Source organism: Mirounga angustirostris, unplaced genomic scaffold (genome assembly GCF_029215605.1).
Source record: "Mirounga angustirostris isolate CCGP_5_RB_7025 unplaced genomic scaffold, mMirAng1.0.hap1 SCAF_11, whole genome shotgun sequence".
NCBI lineage: Eukaryota > Metazoa > Chordata > Mammalia > Carnivora > Phocidae > Mirounga > Mirounga angustirostris.
The window spans coordinates 65,116,961-65,134,846 of NW_026991719.1; positions in this window are offsets into that span (position 1 = coordinate 65,116,961).

A 17,886-nucleotide genomic window follows, 5' to 3' on the forward strand; every position below is an offset into this window, starting at 1 on the left:
GTCTGAAATTGTCATACCTTCAGCTTAGCTTTTCTTTTTCAAGATTATTTAGGCTATTCTGGGTCTTTTGTGGTTCCGTACAAATTTTAGGATTATTTGTTCTGCTTCTGTGAAAAATGTTGTTGGTATTTTGATAGGGATTTCATTAAATGCCTAGATTACTTTGGGTGCTATACATTTTAACATTATGTGTTCTTTCACTCCATGAGCATTAAATGTTTATCCATTTATTTGTGTCCTCTTCAATTTCTTTCATCAGTATTCTATGAATTTCAGAGTACAGGTCTTTAACTTCTTTGGTTAAATTTACTCTTAGGTCTCATTAATCTGTTCTATTGTGTTTTGTTTTGTTTTGTTTTTTAGTTTCTACATCATTTATTTCTGCTCTAATCTTTATTATTTCCTTCAATCTGCTGACTCTGGGCTTCATTTGTTGTTCTTTTTTGAGCTCCTTTAGGTATAAGTTTAAGTTGTTTATTTGAGATTTTCCTTGCTTATTGAGGTAGGTCTGTATTGCTATAAACTTCCCTCCTATAACCATTTTTGCTGCATCCCAAAAGTTTCTGACCATTGTACTTTCATTTTTATTTGTTTCCATGTACTTTTTTAATTTCTTTTTTGATTTCTTGGTTGACCCATTCATTGTTTTGTAGCATGTTACTTAATCTCCATGTATTTGTGGTCTTTCCAGATTTTTTTTTTTTTGTAGTTGATTTCTAGTTTCATAGCGTTGTGATAAGAAAAGATGCATGGTATGACTCAGATCTTTTTCAATACTTTGAGACTTGTTTTGTGGCCTAGTATGTGATCTCTTCTGGTGGATGTTCCATGTGCACTTGAAAAAAATGTAGCATTCTGTTGTTTCAGGATGGAATGTTCTAAATATGTCTGTTAAATTCATCTCATCTAGGGGCGCCTGGGTGGCTCAGATGGCTAAGTGTCTGCCTTCGGCTCAGGTCATGATCCCAGAGTCCCAGGATTGAGCCCTGCATCAGGCTCCCTGCTCAGCGGGGAGCCTGCTTCTCCCTTTCCTTCTCCTGCTCCCCCTGCTTGTGCTCTCTCACCCTCTCTGTCAAATAAATAAATAAAATCTTAAAAAAAAAATTCATCTCATCTAGTGTGTCATTCAGTCACTGTTTTGTTGTTGATTTTCTGTTTTGATGATCTGTTTGTCAGTGTAAGTGGAGTGTTAATGTCCCCTAATATTATTACATTGTTGTTGATTAGTTCTTTTATGTTTGTTATAAACAGTTTTATTTATTTGGGTCCTCCCAGGTTGGGTGCATAAATATTTACAATTGTTATATATTCTTGTTGGATTGTCCCCTTTATTATTATATTGTGTCCTCCTTTTCTTTTCTCACAGTCTTTGTCTTAATGTCTATTTTGTCCAATATAGGTATTGCTACCCCAGCTTTCTTTTCACATCCATTTGCATGATAAATGTTTATCCATCTTTTCACTTTCAGTCTGCAGGTGTCTTTAGGTCTGAAATAAGTCTCTTTTAGGCAGCATAAAGATGGGTATTGTTTTTATCCCCTCTGTCACCCTATGTCTTTCGATTGGAGCATTTAGACCATTATATTCAAAGTAATTATTGATAGATATATATTTATTACTGTGTTGTTAATTATTTTGTGGTTGTTTTGTAGGTTTTCTCTGATCCTTTCTTTTCTTGCACTATTTCATAGTTTGCTGATTTTCATTAGTTATATACTTGGATTCCTTTCTCTCTATTCTTTGCATATCTACTATTGGTTTTAACTTGTGGCTACCATTAGGTCTGTATATAACACCTTCTGCATAGCAGTCTATATTAAATTGATGGTCACTTAAGTTGGCACCCATTCTTTACTCGCCCCCCCATACACACACATTTTAGGAATATGGTGTCATATTGTACAAACTTTTATTTTGTGAGTCTCTTGACTGATTTTTTTACAGAAATATTTTTAATGCTTTTGTGTTCCCTATTTTTCATACTCTCACAGTCGTTCCTTTTCACTCAAAGAGTCAGTTTAATACTTCTCATAGAGGTGGTTAAAGATAATAAACTCCCTTAGTTTTTGTTTGAGAAATTCTGTATCTCTCCTTTTCTGAATGGTAGCCTTTCTGGATAGAGTGTTCTTGGCTGCAGATTTTTTTTTTTTTCCCTTTCAGCGAATGAATAGATAATGCCATTCTTTCTGGCTTGCTGAAAAAATCTGCTGAAAAATCTGCTAATAGCCTTATTGGGTTTCCCATATATGTAACTGTTTTTTTTTCTCTTGCTGCTTTAATTTTTTTTTTAATCTATCACTACTTTTTCTATTTTGATTACTATGTGTTTTGGTGTGGACTTTCTTTGGTTGATTTTGCTAGAAGATCTCTGTGCCTCCTGGACCTGGATTTCTGTTTCTCTCCCCAGATTAGGGAAGATTTTAGCTGTTATTTTTTTCACATATAATTTCTGCTCCCTTTTCTCTCTCTTCTTTTGAGATCTCTATTATGGGACTATTATTACATTTGATGGAGTCACTGAGAACCTTAAGTCTGTTCTCATTTTGCCCAATTCTTTTTTCTCTCATTTGTTCAGCTTGACTACTTTCTATTACTCTGTCTTCTACTTCATTAATTCATTCCTTTGCTTCTTCCAGCCTGCTATTTATTCTATCAAGTGTATTTTTAATCCCATTATTGTCCTTCTTCTCTAATTGGTTCTTTATTATGCTTTCTCTATATATTTATCAGTCTCAGTAATGTCCTCCACTCTTTTCTCACTTCCAGTATCTTTATTATCATTAGTTTAAATTTTCTATCCTGCATCTTACTTATATCTATTTTGCTTACATCTTTTACTGTGGTGGTGTCCTATTCTTTCATTTGTGATATATTCCTGTCTCCTCATTTTGTGTAACTCTCTATGTCTGTTTCTCTGTGTTAGAAATCTCAGCTAAATCTCTTGCTCTTGAAATAGTGGGCTGGATGCACACTTTTAACTAAGTGGCGCTGGTCCTCCTCTATAGGATATGCACAGCTTCTGTGGAGACTAGGGCTGGCAGGGGCCACTTAGCAAGCACGCATGGGCAGGAGGTTTAGTTTTAACAAGGTGCATGTATTCTCTGCAGAGGTCAGGAGATACAGTGTTGGCAAGGTTTGAGTAGTTCTGGAAGAGGGGATTCACAGCACCAGGGCCGAGGCAGGCTTAACTGGAGGGGGTGGGGCATGGTGTAAGCAAGTTAGGTATTGAATGTGGTGGTGTGGTGCTGGTTCCTACAGGTGGGTGTGTGTTTATGATGAGGGACAAGGGAGGGAAATGTTGCCTGCCAGCTCCTTTGTTCCCGGAGAAGTCCCTCAGCAAACTCCGAGATTAGTAACTAACAATCCCTCCTGTAAATCCCAATTGCCTTTCAAATTGCTGCTTCCAAGCTATATCTGCACAAACTGTTTGCTATGCTGTCCCTTTAAGAGCAGTTGCTCAGCTTCCTATGGCCCTCTGGGCTCTCTCAGAGCTGAGCCCATTGATTTTTAAAGTTCCAGGCTTTAATTCCCTGCTGGTGTAGGCACTCATGATATTCAGCCCTTCTGATTTTCAAAGCCAAATGCAATGGGGATACCTCTTCCCATTGCAGGCTCCCTGATGTGATAGTCTGTTTTTTGCCCCTCTTCACACCTATGGTTCCCTCCCTCCAGCATTCAGATCCACAGGGTTTAAGTTCCTACTAAATTCTCATCTTTCCTACCCTTTTTGATGTGGCCTTTTCTCTACATTTAGTTTCAGAGTTTGTTCATCCACTTTTTGGGTCCTTTTCTAGGTTGTTTGCTATAGCTTGTTATATAGTTATATCCATGGGATGAACTGAGATCAGGGTCCTCCTATTCTTCCATCTTCCCCAGAAGTCCTCTTTTCCATTATTTTTTTCTGGTATTTATTTCATTTATTTCCACTTTGACTGTTATTATTTCCTTCAGCTGACTTTGGTCTTAATTTGTTCTTTTTTTTTATAGTTCCTAGAGGTATAAAGTTTTTTTTTTTTTTCTGATTTCTTAATATATGCATTAATTGCTATGGTCTTCCCTTTCAGAACTGCTTTTGCAGTATTTTGTAGGTTTTGGTATACTGTGCTTCCATTTTCATTTGTTTCAAGATACTCATTTATATTTCAATTTTTTCACCCACTGTTCAGAAAATTTATTATTTAGTTTCCATAGATTTGTAGATTTTTCATCTTTCCTTGTGTTGTTAATTTTTAGTTTCACACCATCATGGTCAGAAAAGATATCTGCTCTGATTTTAATCTTCTTAAATTTGCTAGGACATATTTTTTGTCTTATTATGATCTATCCTTGAGAATTGTCCATGTGTACTTGAGATAATGTTTATTGTACTGCTGTTGGATAATAATGTTCTAACAATGTTTATTAGATCCATTTAATCTACTGTATTTTTCAAGTCCATGTATACTTGCTGATTTTCTGTCTGGATAATCTATCCAATAGTAAATGTGGGGTATTAAATTGTCCTACTCTTCTTATATTATTTCTTGTTTTTCCCTTCAAATCTGTTAGTATATGCTTAATATATTTAGGTGTTCCAACGTTTAGTGTGTATATTTTTATGTTTGTTTTATATTCTTGATTTATTGATCCTTTTATCATTAGATAATAAGCTTCCTTAGCATTTGTTGCTGTTTTTTGCTTGACATCTATTTTCTCTGATCACAATAGAGCCACCCTACTTTCCTTTGGATTTCATTGCATGGAATATATTTTCTCTATCCCATCACGTTGAGTCTCTGAATATCTGTATAAAGTGATGTTAATCTCTTGTAGGCGGCATATAGTTGGTTCTATGTTTTTATCATTCCAGGCACTCTGTGTCTTTTTGTTGTTCTTGTTGTTGGAAAATTAAATTCATTTACATTTGATAATTATTGATGTGTAAGGGTTTATTAATGACATTTCATTAATTGAATTTTGGTTTTATTGTATTTCTGTTGTTTCTTTTTGCCTCTGTTTATGTTACTTTTGCAGATTACTTATTTTCCATTATGGTATGCTGTTTCATCTTTGTGTTTTGTGGATATACTCTAGTTTTTTGTTTTGTGCTTACTATGGAGTTTACATTAACTATCTAATAGGTAATTTTAGGTGATTGCAACTATCTAATAGGTAATTTTAGGCGATCCCTTTTAATGGCTTCAGCACTTTACTCCTCATTTTTATATTGTTGATGTCATAATTCACCTTTTTCTCTTCTGTAATCATTGAAATTTTGTAGTAGCTATAGCTAATTTTACTATGGTTTTCCTTTAACCTTTATACTACAGTGCATGGTTGATATAGAATCCTAATATAGAGTTATAGTTTTCTATGTCTGATTGACTAGTTTACACTTTAGCAATAAAAAGTTGTGTACTTTTGTATATTTTTATGTCACAGATTAGTGTTTTTTTCATTTTCAATTTAAGATTTTTTTTAGCATTTCTTGCAAGACAGGTCTATCATTGCTGAGTTCCTTCAATTTTTGCTTTTCCAGGAAAGACTTTACTTCTCCTTCATATCTGAAAATATTCTTTGTTGGTAATTTTTATCTTTCAATGTTTTGAATATGTCATTCCGCCCTTCCTGGCTATAGAATTTCTGCTGAGAAATCTGCAGATGACCTAATGGGGGTAACATTATAGGATACATCTACCCCCCAGATGCATGTAAGATTATTTCTTCCTAATTAATATTTAGAAATTTCATTCTAAAGTGTCTTGGAGAAGTTAATTTTGCATTGAAATAATAGGTTGTTCTATTACATTCATGGATTGTATGTCCATGTCATTCCCTAGATTTGGGAAGATTTCAGTTATTATTTTTTTTCTTCCAAGTTTTTATTTAAATTCCAGTTAATGTAGAGTGAAATGTTAGTTTCAGCTGTAGAATTTACCAATCCAACACTTACATACAACAACTGGTGCTCAGCACAAGTGACCTCATAATCCTCATCACCTACTTAACAAATCTACCCACCCCCACTCTGATAAACATCAGGTTTTTTTCTCTATAGTTAATAGCCTGTTTCCTGGTTTTCCTCTTTCTTCCCCACCATGTTCATTTGCTTTGTTTCCTCAGGTCCACATATGAGCAAAATCATATGGAATTTGTTTTCTCTGACTGACTTATTTCGCTTAGCCATAAAATACTTTAGACACATCCACATTGTTGCAAATGGCAGGAACTCATTCTTTTTTTTTTTTTTTTAAGATTTTATTTATTTATTTGAGAGAGAGAATGAGATAGAGAGCATGAGAGGGGGGAGAGTCAGAGAGAGAGGCAGACTCCCTGCTGAGCAGGGAGCCCGATGTGGGACTCGATCCCGGGACTCCAGGATCATGACCTGAGCCGAAGGTAGTCACTTAACCAACTGAGCCGCCCAGGCGCCAGGAACTCATTCTTTTTTATGGCTGAGTAATATTTCATTATATCCATTCATCAGTCAATGTACATTTGAGCTCTTTCCATAATTTGACAGTTGTTAATGCTGCTATAAACACTGGAGTGCATGTATCTGTTTGAGTTATTATTTTTGTGTCCTTCAGATAAATACCTAGTAGTACATTTGTTCGATCATAGGGTAATTCTATTTTGAAATTTTGGGGAGAACTTCATACTGTCTAAGACTGATTGGCCATTAGCTGTGGGTTCATTTCTGGGATTTCTACTCTGTACTATTGATCTGTATCTATTTTTGTGCCAGTACCATACTGTTTTGTTTTTTCATTTTTATTTTATTTATTTATTTATTTTTAAGTACATCATTTCCCTTTTATTTTTTTATTTTTTACTTTTATTTTATTATGTTATGTTAGCCATCATACAATACATCATTAGATTTTGATGTACTGATCCACGATTCATTGTTTTTGTATAACACCCAGTGCTCCATGCAGTACATGCCCTCCTTAATACCAATCACGGGGTTCACCCATCCCCCCACCCCTCCTCCCCTCTAAAACCCTCAGTTTGTTTCTCGGAGTCCATAGTCTCTCATGGTTCATCTCTCCCTCCTATTCCCCCCCTTCATTCTTCCCTTCCTTCTCCTAATGTCCTCCATGCTATTCCTTATGTTCCACAAATAAGTGAAACCATATACTAATTGACTTTCTCTGCTTGACATATTTCACTTAACATAATCTCTACCAGTCCCATCCATGTTGATGCAAAAGTTGGGTATTCATCTTTTCTGATGGCTGAGTAATATTCCATTGTACATATGGACCACATGTTCTTTATCCATTCATCTGTTGAAAGGCATCTCGGCTCTTTCCACAGTTTGGCTCTTGCGGACATTACTGCTATGAACACTGAGGTGCATATGGTCCTTCTTTTCACATCTGTGTCTTTGGGGTAAATACCCAGGGGTGTAATTGCTGGGTCATAGGGTGGCTCTATTTTTAATTTTTTGAGGTACCTCCACTCTGTTTTCCAAAGTGGCTGTACAACCTTGCATTCCCACCAAGTGTAAGAGGGTCCCCCTTTCTCCACAACTTCTCCAATATTTGTTGTTTCTTGGCTTGTCACTTTTTGCCATTCTAACAGGCGTAAGGTGATACCTCAATATGGTTTTGATTTGAAATTCCCTGATGGGTAATGATGATGAACATTTTTTCATGTATCTGTTAGCCATTTGTATGTCTTCTTCAAAAAAGTGTCTGTTCATGTCTTCTGCCCATTTTCTGACTTGATTATTTGTTTTTTGAGTGTTGAGTTTGAGAAGTTCTTTATAGATCTTGGATACCAGCCCTTCATTTGTAGTGTCATTTGCAAATATCTTCTCCCATTCTGTGGGTTGCCTCTTTGTTTTGTTGACTGTTTCCTTTGCTGTGCAGAAGCTTTTTATCTTGATGAATTCCCAAAACTTCATTTTTGCTTTTGTTTCACAAACAAAAGGCTTTTAGCCTTTGGAGATGTACCTTGAAAGAAGTTGCTGTGGCTGATGTCAAAGAGTTTACTGCCTATGTTCTCCTCTAGGATTTTGATGGATTCCTTTCTCACATGGAGGTTTTTCATCCATTTTGAGTTTATCTTTGTGTATGGTGTTAGGGAATGGTCGAGTTTCATTCTTCTGTATATAGCTGTCCAATATTCCCAGCACCATTTATTGAAGAGACTGTCTTTTTTCCATTGCATATTTTTTCCTGCTTTGTCGAAGATTATTTGACCATAGAGTTGAGGGTCCATATCTGGGCTCTCTATTCTGTTCCATTGGTCTATATGTCTGTTTCTGTGCTGGTACCATGCTGTCTTGGTGATCACAGCATTGAAATATAGCTTGAAATCAGGCAACGTGATGCCCCCAGCTTTGTTTGTCTTTTTCAAGATTTCCTTGGCCAATTGGGGTCTTTCCTGATTCCATACAAATTTTAGTATTGTTTGTTCCAGAAGTTTGAAAACTGTCATTGGGATTTTGATCAGGATGGCATTGAAGGAATAGATTGCTCTGGGTGGCATAGACATTTTAACAATGTTTATTCTTCTGATCCATGAGCATGGAATGTTTTTCCATCTTTTTGTGTCTTCTTCCATTTCTTTCATGAGTCTTCTGTAGTTCCTAGAGTATAGATCCTTTACCTCTTTGGTTAGGTTTATTCTGAGGTATCTTATGTTTTTTGGTGCTATTGTAAATAGAGTTGATTCTCTAATTTCTCTTTCTACAGTTGCATTGTTAGTGTATAATAAAGCAACTGATTTCTGTGCATTGATTTTGTATCTTAACACATTACTGAATTGCTGTATGAGTTCTAGTAATTTGGGGGTACAGTATTTTGGATTGTCCACATAAAGTATCAAGTCATCTGTGAAGAGAGAGTTTGAATTCTTCTTTACCAATTTGAATACTTTATTTCTTTTTGTTGTCTGATTGCTGTTGCTAGGACTTCTAGTACTATGTTGAACAATAGTGAGAGTGGGCATCCTTGTGTTCCTGATTTTAAGGGAAAGGCTCTCAGCTTTTCCCCATTGAGGATGATATTCACTGTGGGTTTTTCACAGATGGATTTTATGAACTTGAGGAATGTTCCCTCTATCCCTATACTCTGAAGAGTTTTAATCAGGAAAGGATGTTGTATTTTGTCAAATGCTTTATCTGCATCAATTGAGAGGGCCATATGGTTCTTCTATATTCTCTTATTAATGTGTTTTCTCACATTGATTGATTTGAGAATGCTGAAATACCCTTACATCCCAGGGATAAATCCCATTTGGTCATGGTGGTCATCCATCCTTTTAATGTACTATTGGATACTATTAGCTAGGATTTTGTTGAGAATTTTGGAATCCCGATTCATCAGGGATATTGGTCTGAAGTTCTCCTTTTTTTAAATTTTATTTTATTATGTTATGTTAATCACCATACATTACATCAGTAGTTTTTGAAGTAGTGTTCCATGATTCGTTGCTTGTGTATAATGCCCTCTTTAATACTCATCACGAGGCTAACCCATCGCCCCACCCCCCTCCCCTCTAGAACCCTCAGTTTGTTTCTCAGAGTCCATAGTCTCTCATGGTTCGTCTCCCCCTCTGATTCCCCACCCTTCATTTTTCTCTTCCTACTACCTTCTTTTTTTTTTTTAAAGATTTATTTATTTGAGAGAGCGAGAATGAGAGAGAGAGTACATGAGAGGGGGGATGGTCAGAGGGAGAAGCAGGCTCCTCGCTGGACAGGGAGCCTGATGCGAGACTTGATCCCAGGACTCTGGGATCATGACCTGAGCCGAAAGCAGTCACTTAACCAACTGAGCCACCCAGGTGCCCTCTACCTTCTTTTTTTATTCACATATAATGTATTATTTGTTTCAGAGGTACAGGTGTGGGTCCTACACATTTCACAGCACTCACCATAGCACATACCCTCGCCAATGTCTGTCACCCAGCCACCCCATCCCTCCTACCCACCACCACTCCAGCATCATTCATTTTGTTTCCTGAGATTAAGAATTCCTCCTATCAGTGAGATCATATGATACATGTCTTTCTCTGATTGACTTATTTCACTCAGCATAATACCCTCCAGTTCCATTCACGTCATTGCAAATGGCAAGATTTCATTCCTTTTGATGGCTGCATAATATTCCATTGTATATATATACCACCTCTTCTTTATCCATTCATCTGTCAATGGACATCTTGGCTCTTTCCATAGTTTGGCTATTGTGGACAATGCTGCTATAAACATTGGGGGTGCACATACCCCTTCGGATTCTTATATTTGTTTATTTGGGGTAAATACCCAGTAGTGCAATTGCTGGGTCCTATGGTAGCTCTATTTTCAACTTTTTGAAGAACCTCTGTACTGTTTTCCACAGTGGCTGCACCAGCTTGCATTCCCACCAACAGTGTAGGAGGGTTCCCCTTTCTCCACATGCCCACCAACATCTGTTATTTCCTGACTTGTTAATTTTAGCCATTCTGACTGCTGTGAGGTGGTATCTCACTGAGGTTTTGATTTGGATTTCTCTGCTGCTGAGAGATGTTGAGCACTTTTTCATGTGTCTGTTGGCCATTTGGATGGCTTCTTTGGAAAAATGTCTGTTCTTGTCTTCTGCCTATTTCTTGATTGGATCATCTGTTCTTTGAGTGTTGAGTTTCATAAGTTCTTTATAGATTTTGGATACTAGCCCTTTATCTGATATGTCATTTGCAAATATCTCCTCCCATTCTGTCAGTTGTCTTTTAGTTTTGTTAACTGTTTATTTTGTTGTGCAAAAGCTTTTTGTCTTGATGAAGTCCCAATAGCTCATTTTTGCCCTTGCTTCCCTTGCCTTTGGCAATGTTTCTAGGAAGAAGTTGCTGCAGCTGAGGTCGAAGAGGTTGCTGCCTGTGTTCTCCTTTAGGATTTTGATGGACTCCTGTCTCACATTTAGATCTTTCAACCATTATGAGTCTATTTTTTGTGTATGGTGTAAGGAAATGGCCCAGTTTCATTCTTCTGCATGTGGCTGTCCAACTTTCCCAACACCATTTGTTGAAGAGACTGTCTTTTTTCCAGTGGACATTCTTTCCTGCTTTGTTGAAGATTAGTGGACCATAAAGTTGAGGGTCCATTTCTGGGTTCTCTATTCTGTTCCATTGATCTATGTGCCTGTTTTTGTGCCAGTACCATACTGTCTTGATGATGACAGCTTTGTAATAGAGCTTGAAGCCCGGAATTGTGATGCCACCAGCTTTGCTTTCATTTTCAACATTCCTCCGGCTATTTGGGGTCTTTTCTTGTTCCATACAAATTTTAGGATTATTTGTTCCATTTCTTTGAAGAAAGTGGATGGTATTTTGATAGGGATTGCTTTAAATGTGTAGATTACTCTAGGTAGCATTGACATCTTCACAATATTTGTTCTTCCAATCCATGAGCATGGAACGTTTTTCCATTTCTTTGTGTCTTCTTCAATTTCTTTCATGAGTATTTTATAGTTTTCTGAATACAGATTCTTTGTCTCTTTGGTTAGATTTATTCCTAGCTATCTTATGGTTTTGGGTGCAATTGTAAATGGGATTGACTCCTTAATTTCTGTTTCCTCTGTCTTATTATTGGTGTATAGGAATGCCACTGATTTCTGTGCATTGATTTTATATCCTGCCACTTTACTGAATTCTTGTATGAGTTCTAGCAGTTTTGGGGTGGAGTCTTTTGGGTTTTCCACATAAAGTATATCATCTGCAAAAGTGAGAGTTTGACTTCTTCTTTGCCAATTCAGATGCCTTTTATTTCTTTTTGATGTCTGATTGCTGTGGCTAGGACTTCTAGTACTATGTTGAATAGCAGTGGTGATAGTGGACATCCTTGCCGTGTTCCTGAACTTAGGAGGAAAGCTCTGTTTTTCCCCAATGAGAATGATATTCGTTGTGAATTTTTCATAGATGGTTTTTATGATATTGAGGTATGTACCCTCTATTCTTATTTTCTGAAGTGTTTTGATCAAGAAAGGATGCTGTACTTTGTCAGATGCTTTTTCAGCACCTATTGAAAGGATCATATGGTTCTTGTTCTTTCTTTTATTAATGTATTGTATCACAGTGATTGATTTGCTGATGTTGAACCAAACTTGCAGCCCAGGAATAAAACCCACTTGGTCGTGGTGAATAATCCTTTTAATGTACTTTTGGATCCTATTGGCTAGTATTTTGTTGAGAATTTTTGCATCCATGTTCATCAAGGATATTGGTCTGTAATTCTCCTTTTTGATGGGGTCTTTGGTTTGGTGATCAAGGTAATGGTGGCCTCATCAAACGAGTTTTGAAGTTTTCCTTCCATTTCTATATTTTGGAACATTTTCAGAAAAATAGGTATCAATTCTTCTTTAAATGTTTGGTGGAATGCCCCTGGGAAGCCGTCTGACCCTGGGCTCTTGTTTTGGGGAGATTTTTGATTATGGTTTCAACTTCCTTAGTTGTTTTAGGTCTGTTTAAGTTTTTTATTTCTTCCTGGTTCAGTTTTGGTAGTTTATACATCTCTAGGTATGCATCCGTTTCTTCCAGATTATCTAATTGGCTGGCATATTGTTGCTCATAATATGTTCTTATAATTGTTTGTATTTCTTTGGTGTTGGTTATGATCTCTCCTCTCTCATTCATGATTTCATTTATTTGCATCATTTCTCTTTTCTTTTTGATAAGTCTGGCCAAGGGTTTATCAATCTTGTTAATTCTTTCAAAGAACAAGCTCCTAGTTTCTTTGATCTGTTCTACTGTCCTTTTGGTTTCTATTTCATTGATTTCTGCTCTGATCTTTATTATTTCTCTTCTCCTGCTGGGTTTAGGCTTTCTTTGCCATTCTTTCTCCAGCTCCTTTAGGTGTAGGTTTAGGTTGTGTATTTGAGACCATTCTTGCCTCTTCAGAAAGGCTTATATTGGTATATACTTTCCTCTTAGGACTGCTTTTTGCTGCATCCCAAAAATTTTGAACAGTTTTATTTCATTTTCATTTGTTTCCATGACTTGTTTTAATTCTTCCTTAATTTCCTGGTTGACCCATTCATTCTTTAGTTGGATGCTCTTTAGTCTCCATCTATTTGAGTTCCTTCCAACTTTCCTCTTGTGATTGAGTTCTTGTTTCAAAGCATTGTGGTATGAAAATATGCAGGGAGTGATCCCAATCTTATGGTACCAGTTGAGACCTGATTTGTGTCCCAGGATGTGATCTATTCTGGAGAATGTTCCATGGACACTAGAGAAGAATGTTTGTTCTGTTGCTTTGGGATGGAATGTTCTGAATATATCCGTGAAGTCCATCTGGTCCAATGTGTCATATAAAGCCCTTAATTCCTTTTTGATCTTTTGCTTAGATGATCTGTCCATTTCAGTGAGGGGGGTGTTAATGTCCCCCACTATCATTGCATTGTTGTTGATGTGTTTCTTTGCTTTTGTTATTAATTGGCTTATGTAATTGGTTGCTCCCATGTTAGGGGCATAGATATTTATAATTGTTAGATCTTCTTGTGGGATAGACACTTTAAGTAGGATATAGTGTCCTTACTCATCTCTTATTATAGTCTTTGGTTTAAAATCTAATTTTTCTGATATAAGTATTGCCACCCCAGCTTTCTTTTGGTGTCCATTAGCATGGTAAATGGTTTTCCACCCCCTCACTTTCAATCTGGCAGTGTCTTTGGGTCCAAAATGAGTCTCTTGCAGACAGCATATCGATGGGTCTTATTTTTTATCCAATCTGATATCCTGTGTCTTTCGATTGAGACATTTAGCCCATTTACATTCAGGGTAACCTTGAAAGATATGAATTTAGTGCCATTGTATTGCCTGTAAATTGACTGCTACTGTATATTGTCTGTGTTCCTTTCTGGTCTCTGTTACTTTTAGGCCCTCTCTTTGCTTAGAGGACCCTTTTCAATATTTCTTGTAGGGCTGGTTCCGTGTTTGCAAATTCCTTTAGTTTTTGTTTGTCCTGGAAGCTTTTTATCTCTCCTTCTATTTTCAGTGACAGCCTAGCTGGATATAGTATTCTTGGCTGCATATTTTTTTTTCTTTTAGTGCTCTGAATATATCATGCCAGTCCTTTCTGGCCTGCCAGGTCTATGTGGATAGGTCTGTTGCCAATCTCATGTTTCTACCATTGTAGGTTACAGATCTCTTCTCCCCAGCTGCTTTCAGGATTTTCTCTTTGTCTCTGAGACTCGTAAGTTTTACTATTAGATGTTGGGGTGTTGACCTATTTTTATTGATTCTGAGGGGTGTTCTCTCTGCCTCCTGGAGTTTGATACCTGTTTCGTTCCCCCAATCAGGGAAGTTCTCTGCTATAATTTGCTCCAATATACCTTCTGCCCCCTCTCTCCTTCTTCTTCTTCTAGGATCCCAATTATTCTAATATTGTTTTGTCTTATGGTATCACTTATCTCTCTAATTCTGCCCTCATGATCCAGTAGTTGTTTATCTCTCTTTTTCTCAGCTTCTTTATTTTCCATCATTTAGTCTTCTATATCACTAATTCTCTCTACTGCCTCATTTATCCTAGCAGTTAGAGCCTCCATTTTTTTATTGCACCTCATTAATAGCCTTTTTTATTTCAACTTGGCTAGATTTTAGTTCTTTTATTTCTCCAGAAATGGTTTCTCTAATATCATCCATGCTTTTTTCAAGCCCACCTAGTATCTTTATAATCATCATTCTGAACTCTAGTTCTCACATCTTACTAATTTCCATATTGATTAGATCCCTGGCAGTTGGTACGGCCTCTTGTTCTTTTTTTTGAGGTGATTTTTTCTGTGTTGTCATTTTGTCCAGAGGAGAATAGATGAATGAGAGAACAAAATGCTAACAGTGTAACAAAGACCCCCCAAAAATATACACTGACAACTCAGAAGAGACCTTCCAGAAATTGGTCATTTTTCGGTTCAGAGAGTTGCTGCTATTCTTGTCTTTGATCTCTTGTTGAGTTCGTAGGTGTTCTGAATGTTTTGATCCCTCTCTAGCTGAATTCCTGGAACCAGATGAAATTTAGGTCTCCTACTTCTCCGCCATCTTGCTACTCCCCCCCCCCCCAATTCTCCTTTTAGATGGGGTCTTTGCCTGGTTTGCGGATTAAGGTAATGCTGGCCTCATAGAATGAATCTGCAAGCTTTCTTTCTGTTTCTATTTTTTGAACATCTTCAAGAGAATGGGTATTATATCTTTGAATGTTTGGTAGAATTCCCCAGGGAATCTATCAGGCCCTGGACTCTGGATTTTTGGGAGGTTTTGGATCAGTGCTTCAATCTCTTACTGGTTATTGGCCTATTCAGGTTGTCAGTTTCTTCCTGTTTCAGTCATGGGAGCTTATAGGTTTCCAGGAAGTCATCCATTTCTTCCAGATTGTTCAGTTTATTGGCATATAGTTGTTGATAATAATTTTAAATTTTTTCTATTTCCTTGTTGTTAGTGATCTCTCCCCTTCATTCATTATTTATTATTTTGGGTCCTTTCTCTTTTCTTTTCATTAAGTCTGGCTAGTGTTTATTAATTCATTCAAAGAGCCAGCTTCTAGTTTCATTGATCTGATCTGTGTTTCTAGTTTCTAATTCATTGATTTTTGCTCTAATCTTAATTATTTCTCTTCTAACGTGTGGCTTAGGCATCATTTGTTGCTTTTTCTCTAGTTCTTTAAGGTGTAAAGTTAGTTGGTGAATTCGTGATTTTTCTACTTTTCTGAGTGAGGCTTCGATAGCTATGTATTTCCCACTTAGGACCACCTTTCAGTATCCCATAGGTTTTGGACTGATGTGTTTTCATTCTAATTGGTTTCCATGAATTGTTTAAGTTCTTCTTTGATTTCCTGGTTGACCCAAACATTCTTGAGCAGAGTGGTCTTTAGCTTCCAAGTGTTTGAATTTCTGCCAATTTTTTTCTTGTGATTGAGTTCCAGTTTTAAAGCATTATGGTCTGAGAATATGCAGGGAATAATCTCAATTTTTTGGTATCGGTGGAGATTTGATTTGTGACCCAGTATGTGGTCTATTCTGCAGAAAGTTCCATGTGCGCTCAAGAAGAATGAGTATTCTGTTGTTTTAAGGTGGAATGTTCTGTGTATATATATGAGGTCCATCTGGTCCAGTGTGCAATTCACAGCTCTTGTTTCCTGGTTGATTTTCTGCTTAGATTATGTCTATTGCTGAGAGTAGAGTATTGAGGTCTCCTACAATTAGCATATTGTTATCAGTATGACTATTTTTTTTAAAGATTTTATTTATTTATTTGAGAGAGAGAGAGAATGAGAGAGAGAGAACACATGAGAGGGGATAGGGTCAGAGGATGAAGCAGACCCCCCGCCGAGCAGGGAGCCCAATGCAGCACTCGATCCCAGGACTCCAGGATCATGACCTGAGCCGAAGGCAGTCACTTAACCAACTGAGCCACCCAGGCGCCCCATCAGTATGACTTTTTATTTCGGTTAACAGTTGGCTTATGTAGATGGCTGCTCCCATGTTGGGGGCATAGATATTTACAATTGTTAGATCTTCTTGTTGGATAGACCCTTTCAGAATGATATAGTGTCTTCTGTGTCTCTAACTACTGTTTAAAATCTAATTTGTGTGGTGTAAGAATTGCTACCTCAGCTTTCTTTTGAGGTCCACTGGCATGGAAGATGGATCTCCATCCCTTCACTTTCAGTCTGGATGTATCTTTAGGTTCCAAATTAGTGTCTTGTAGACACCATGTGGATGGGTCCTGTCTTTTTATCCAATCTGCAGCCCTGTGCCATTTTATGGGAGCTTTTAGGCCATTCATGTTGACAGTGATTATTGAAAGATACGAATTAATTGTCATCATGTTGCCTGTGAAGACGTTGTTTTTATAGATTGTCCCTGCAAATTTCTTTTCTATATCACTCTTGAGGTCTTTCTCCTTTTATAGAACCCCCCTTAATATTTCTTGCAGGGTCAGCTTAGTGGTCACGTATTCTTTCAGTTTCTGCTGGTCTTGGAAGCTCTGCATCTCTCCATCCTTTCTAAATGACAGCCTTGCCAGCTATAGTATTCTTGGCTACATATTCTTCTTATTTCATACCCTAAATATGTCTTGCCAGCCCTTTCTGGCTTGCCAGGTCTCTGTGGATAGGTCTGACATTATTCTGATGTTCCTCTCTTTGTATGGAAGGATTCTCTTCCCCCGAACTGCCCTTAAGATAGTTTCCTTGATTCTAAGATTTGCAAGTTTTACTATTACATGTCAGGGTGTTGACCTGTTTTCCTTGATTTGGGAGGGGTCATCTCTGCCTCTAGGACAAGAATGTTTGTTTCATTCCCCAGATTAGGGAAGTTCTCAGCTACAATTTGCTCAAATATATCTTCTAGTCCTCTCTCTCTCTCCACCCCGTCAGGGACCCCAATAATTCTGACAGTGGAATGTTTCATGGTGTCACTTATTTCTCTGATTCTATTTTCATGAATTTTGAGTTGTTTTTCCCTGGCCTCCCCTTTTTCCTTTTTGTCTATCAATTGGTCTTCCAGGTCACTAACTCGGTCTTCTGCTTCACTTACCCTTGCTGTTAGATTATCTAGATTAGATTGGATCTCATTGATACCATTTTTAAATTCTGCCACTTCAGCTTTCATTACTGCCCTTAGAGACTCTATGTTGCCATTAATCGATTTCTCCATTTTAGCTACTGTTTTCACAATTGCTACTCTGAATTCCATCTCCGACATCTTGGTTATATCTGTATCCATTTTTAAATCTGTGGCATAAATCATAGTCTCTGAGTCTTTCCTATTTTGGAGTTTCCTCATCCTTGTCATTCTGTTGAGGGGTGGTTGAGGGAGTCCAAATTATTGACCACAACCCAAGCAAGATGCACCTGTTTTATAGGGAACTTAGGGTTGCTGGCCTTTTTTTTCCCATCCTATCTTCTGGGGTAGGGGCCTGCCATGC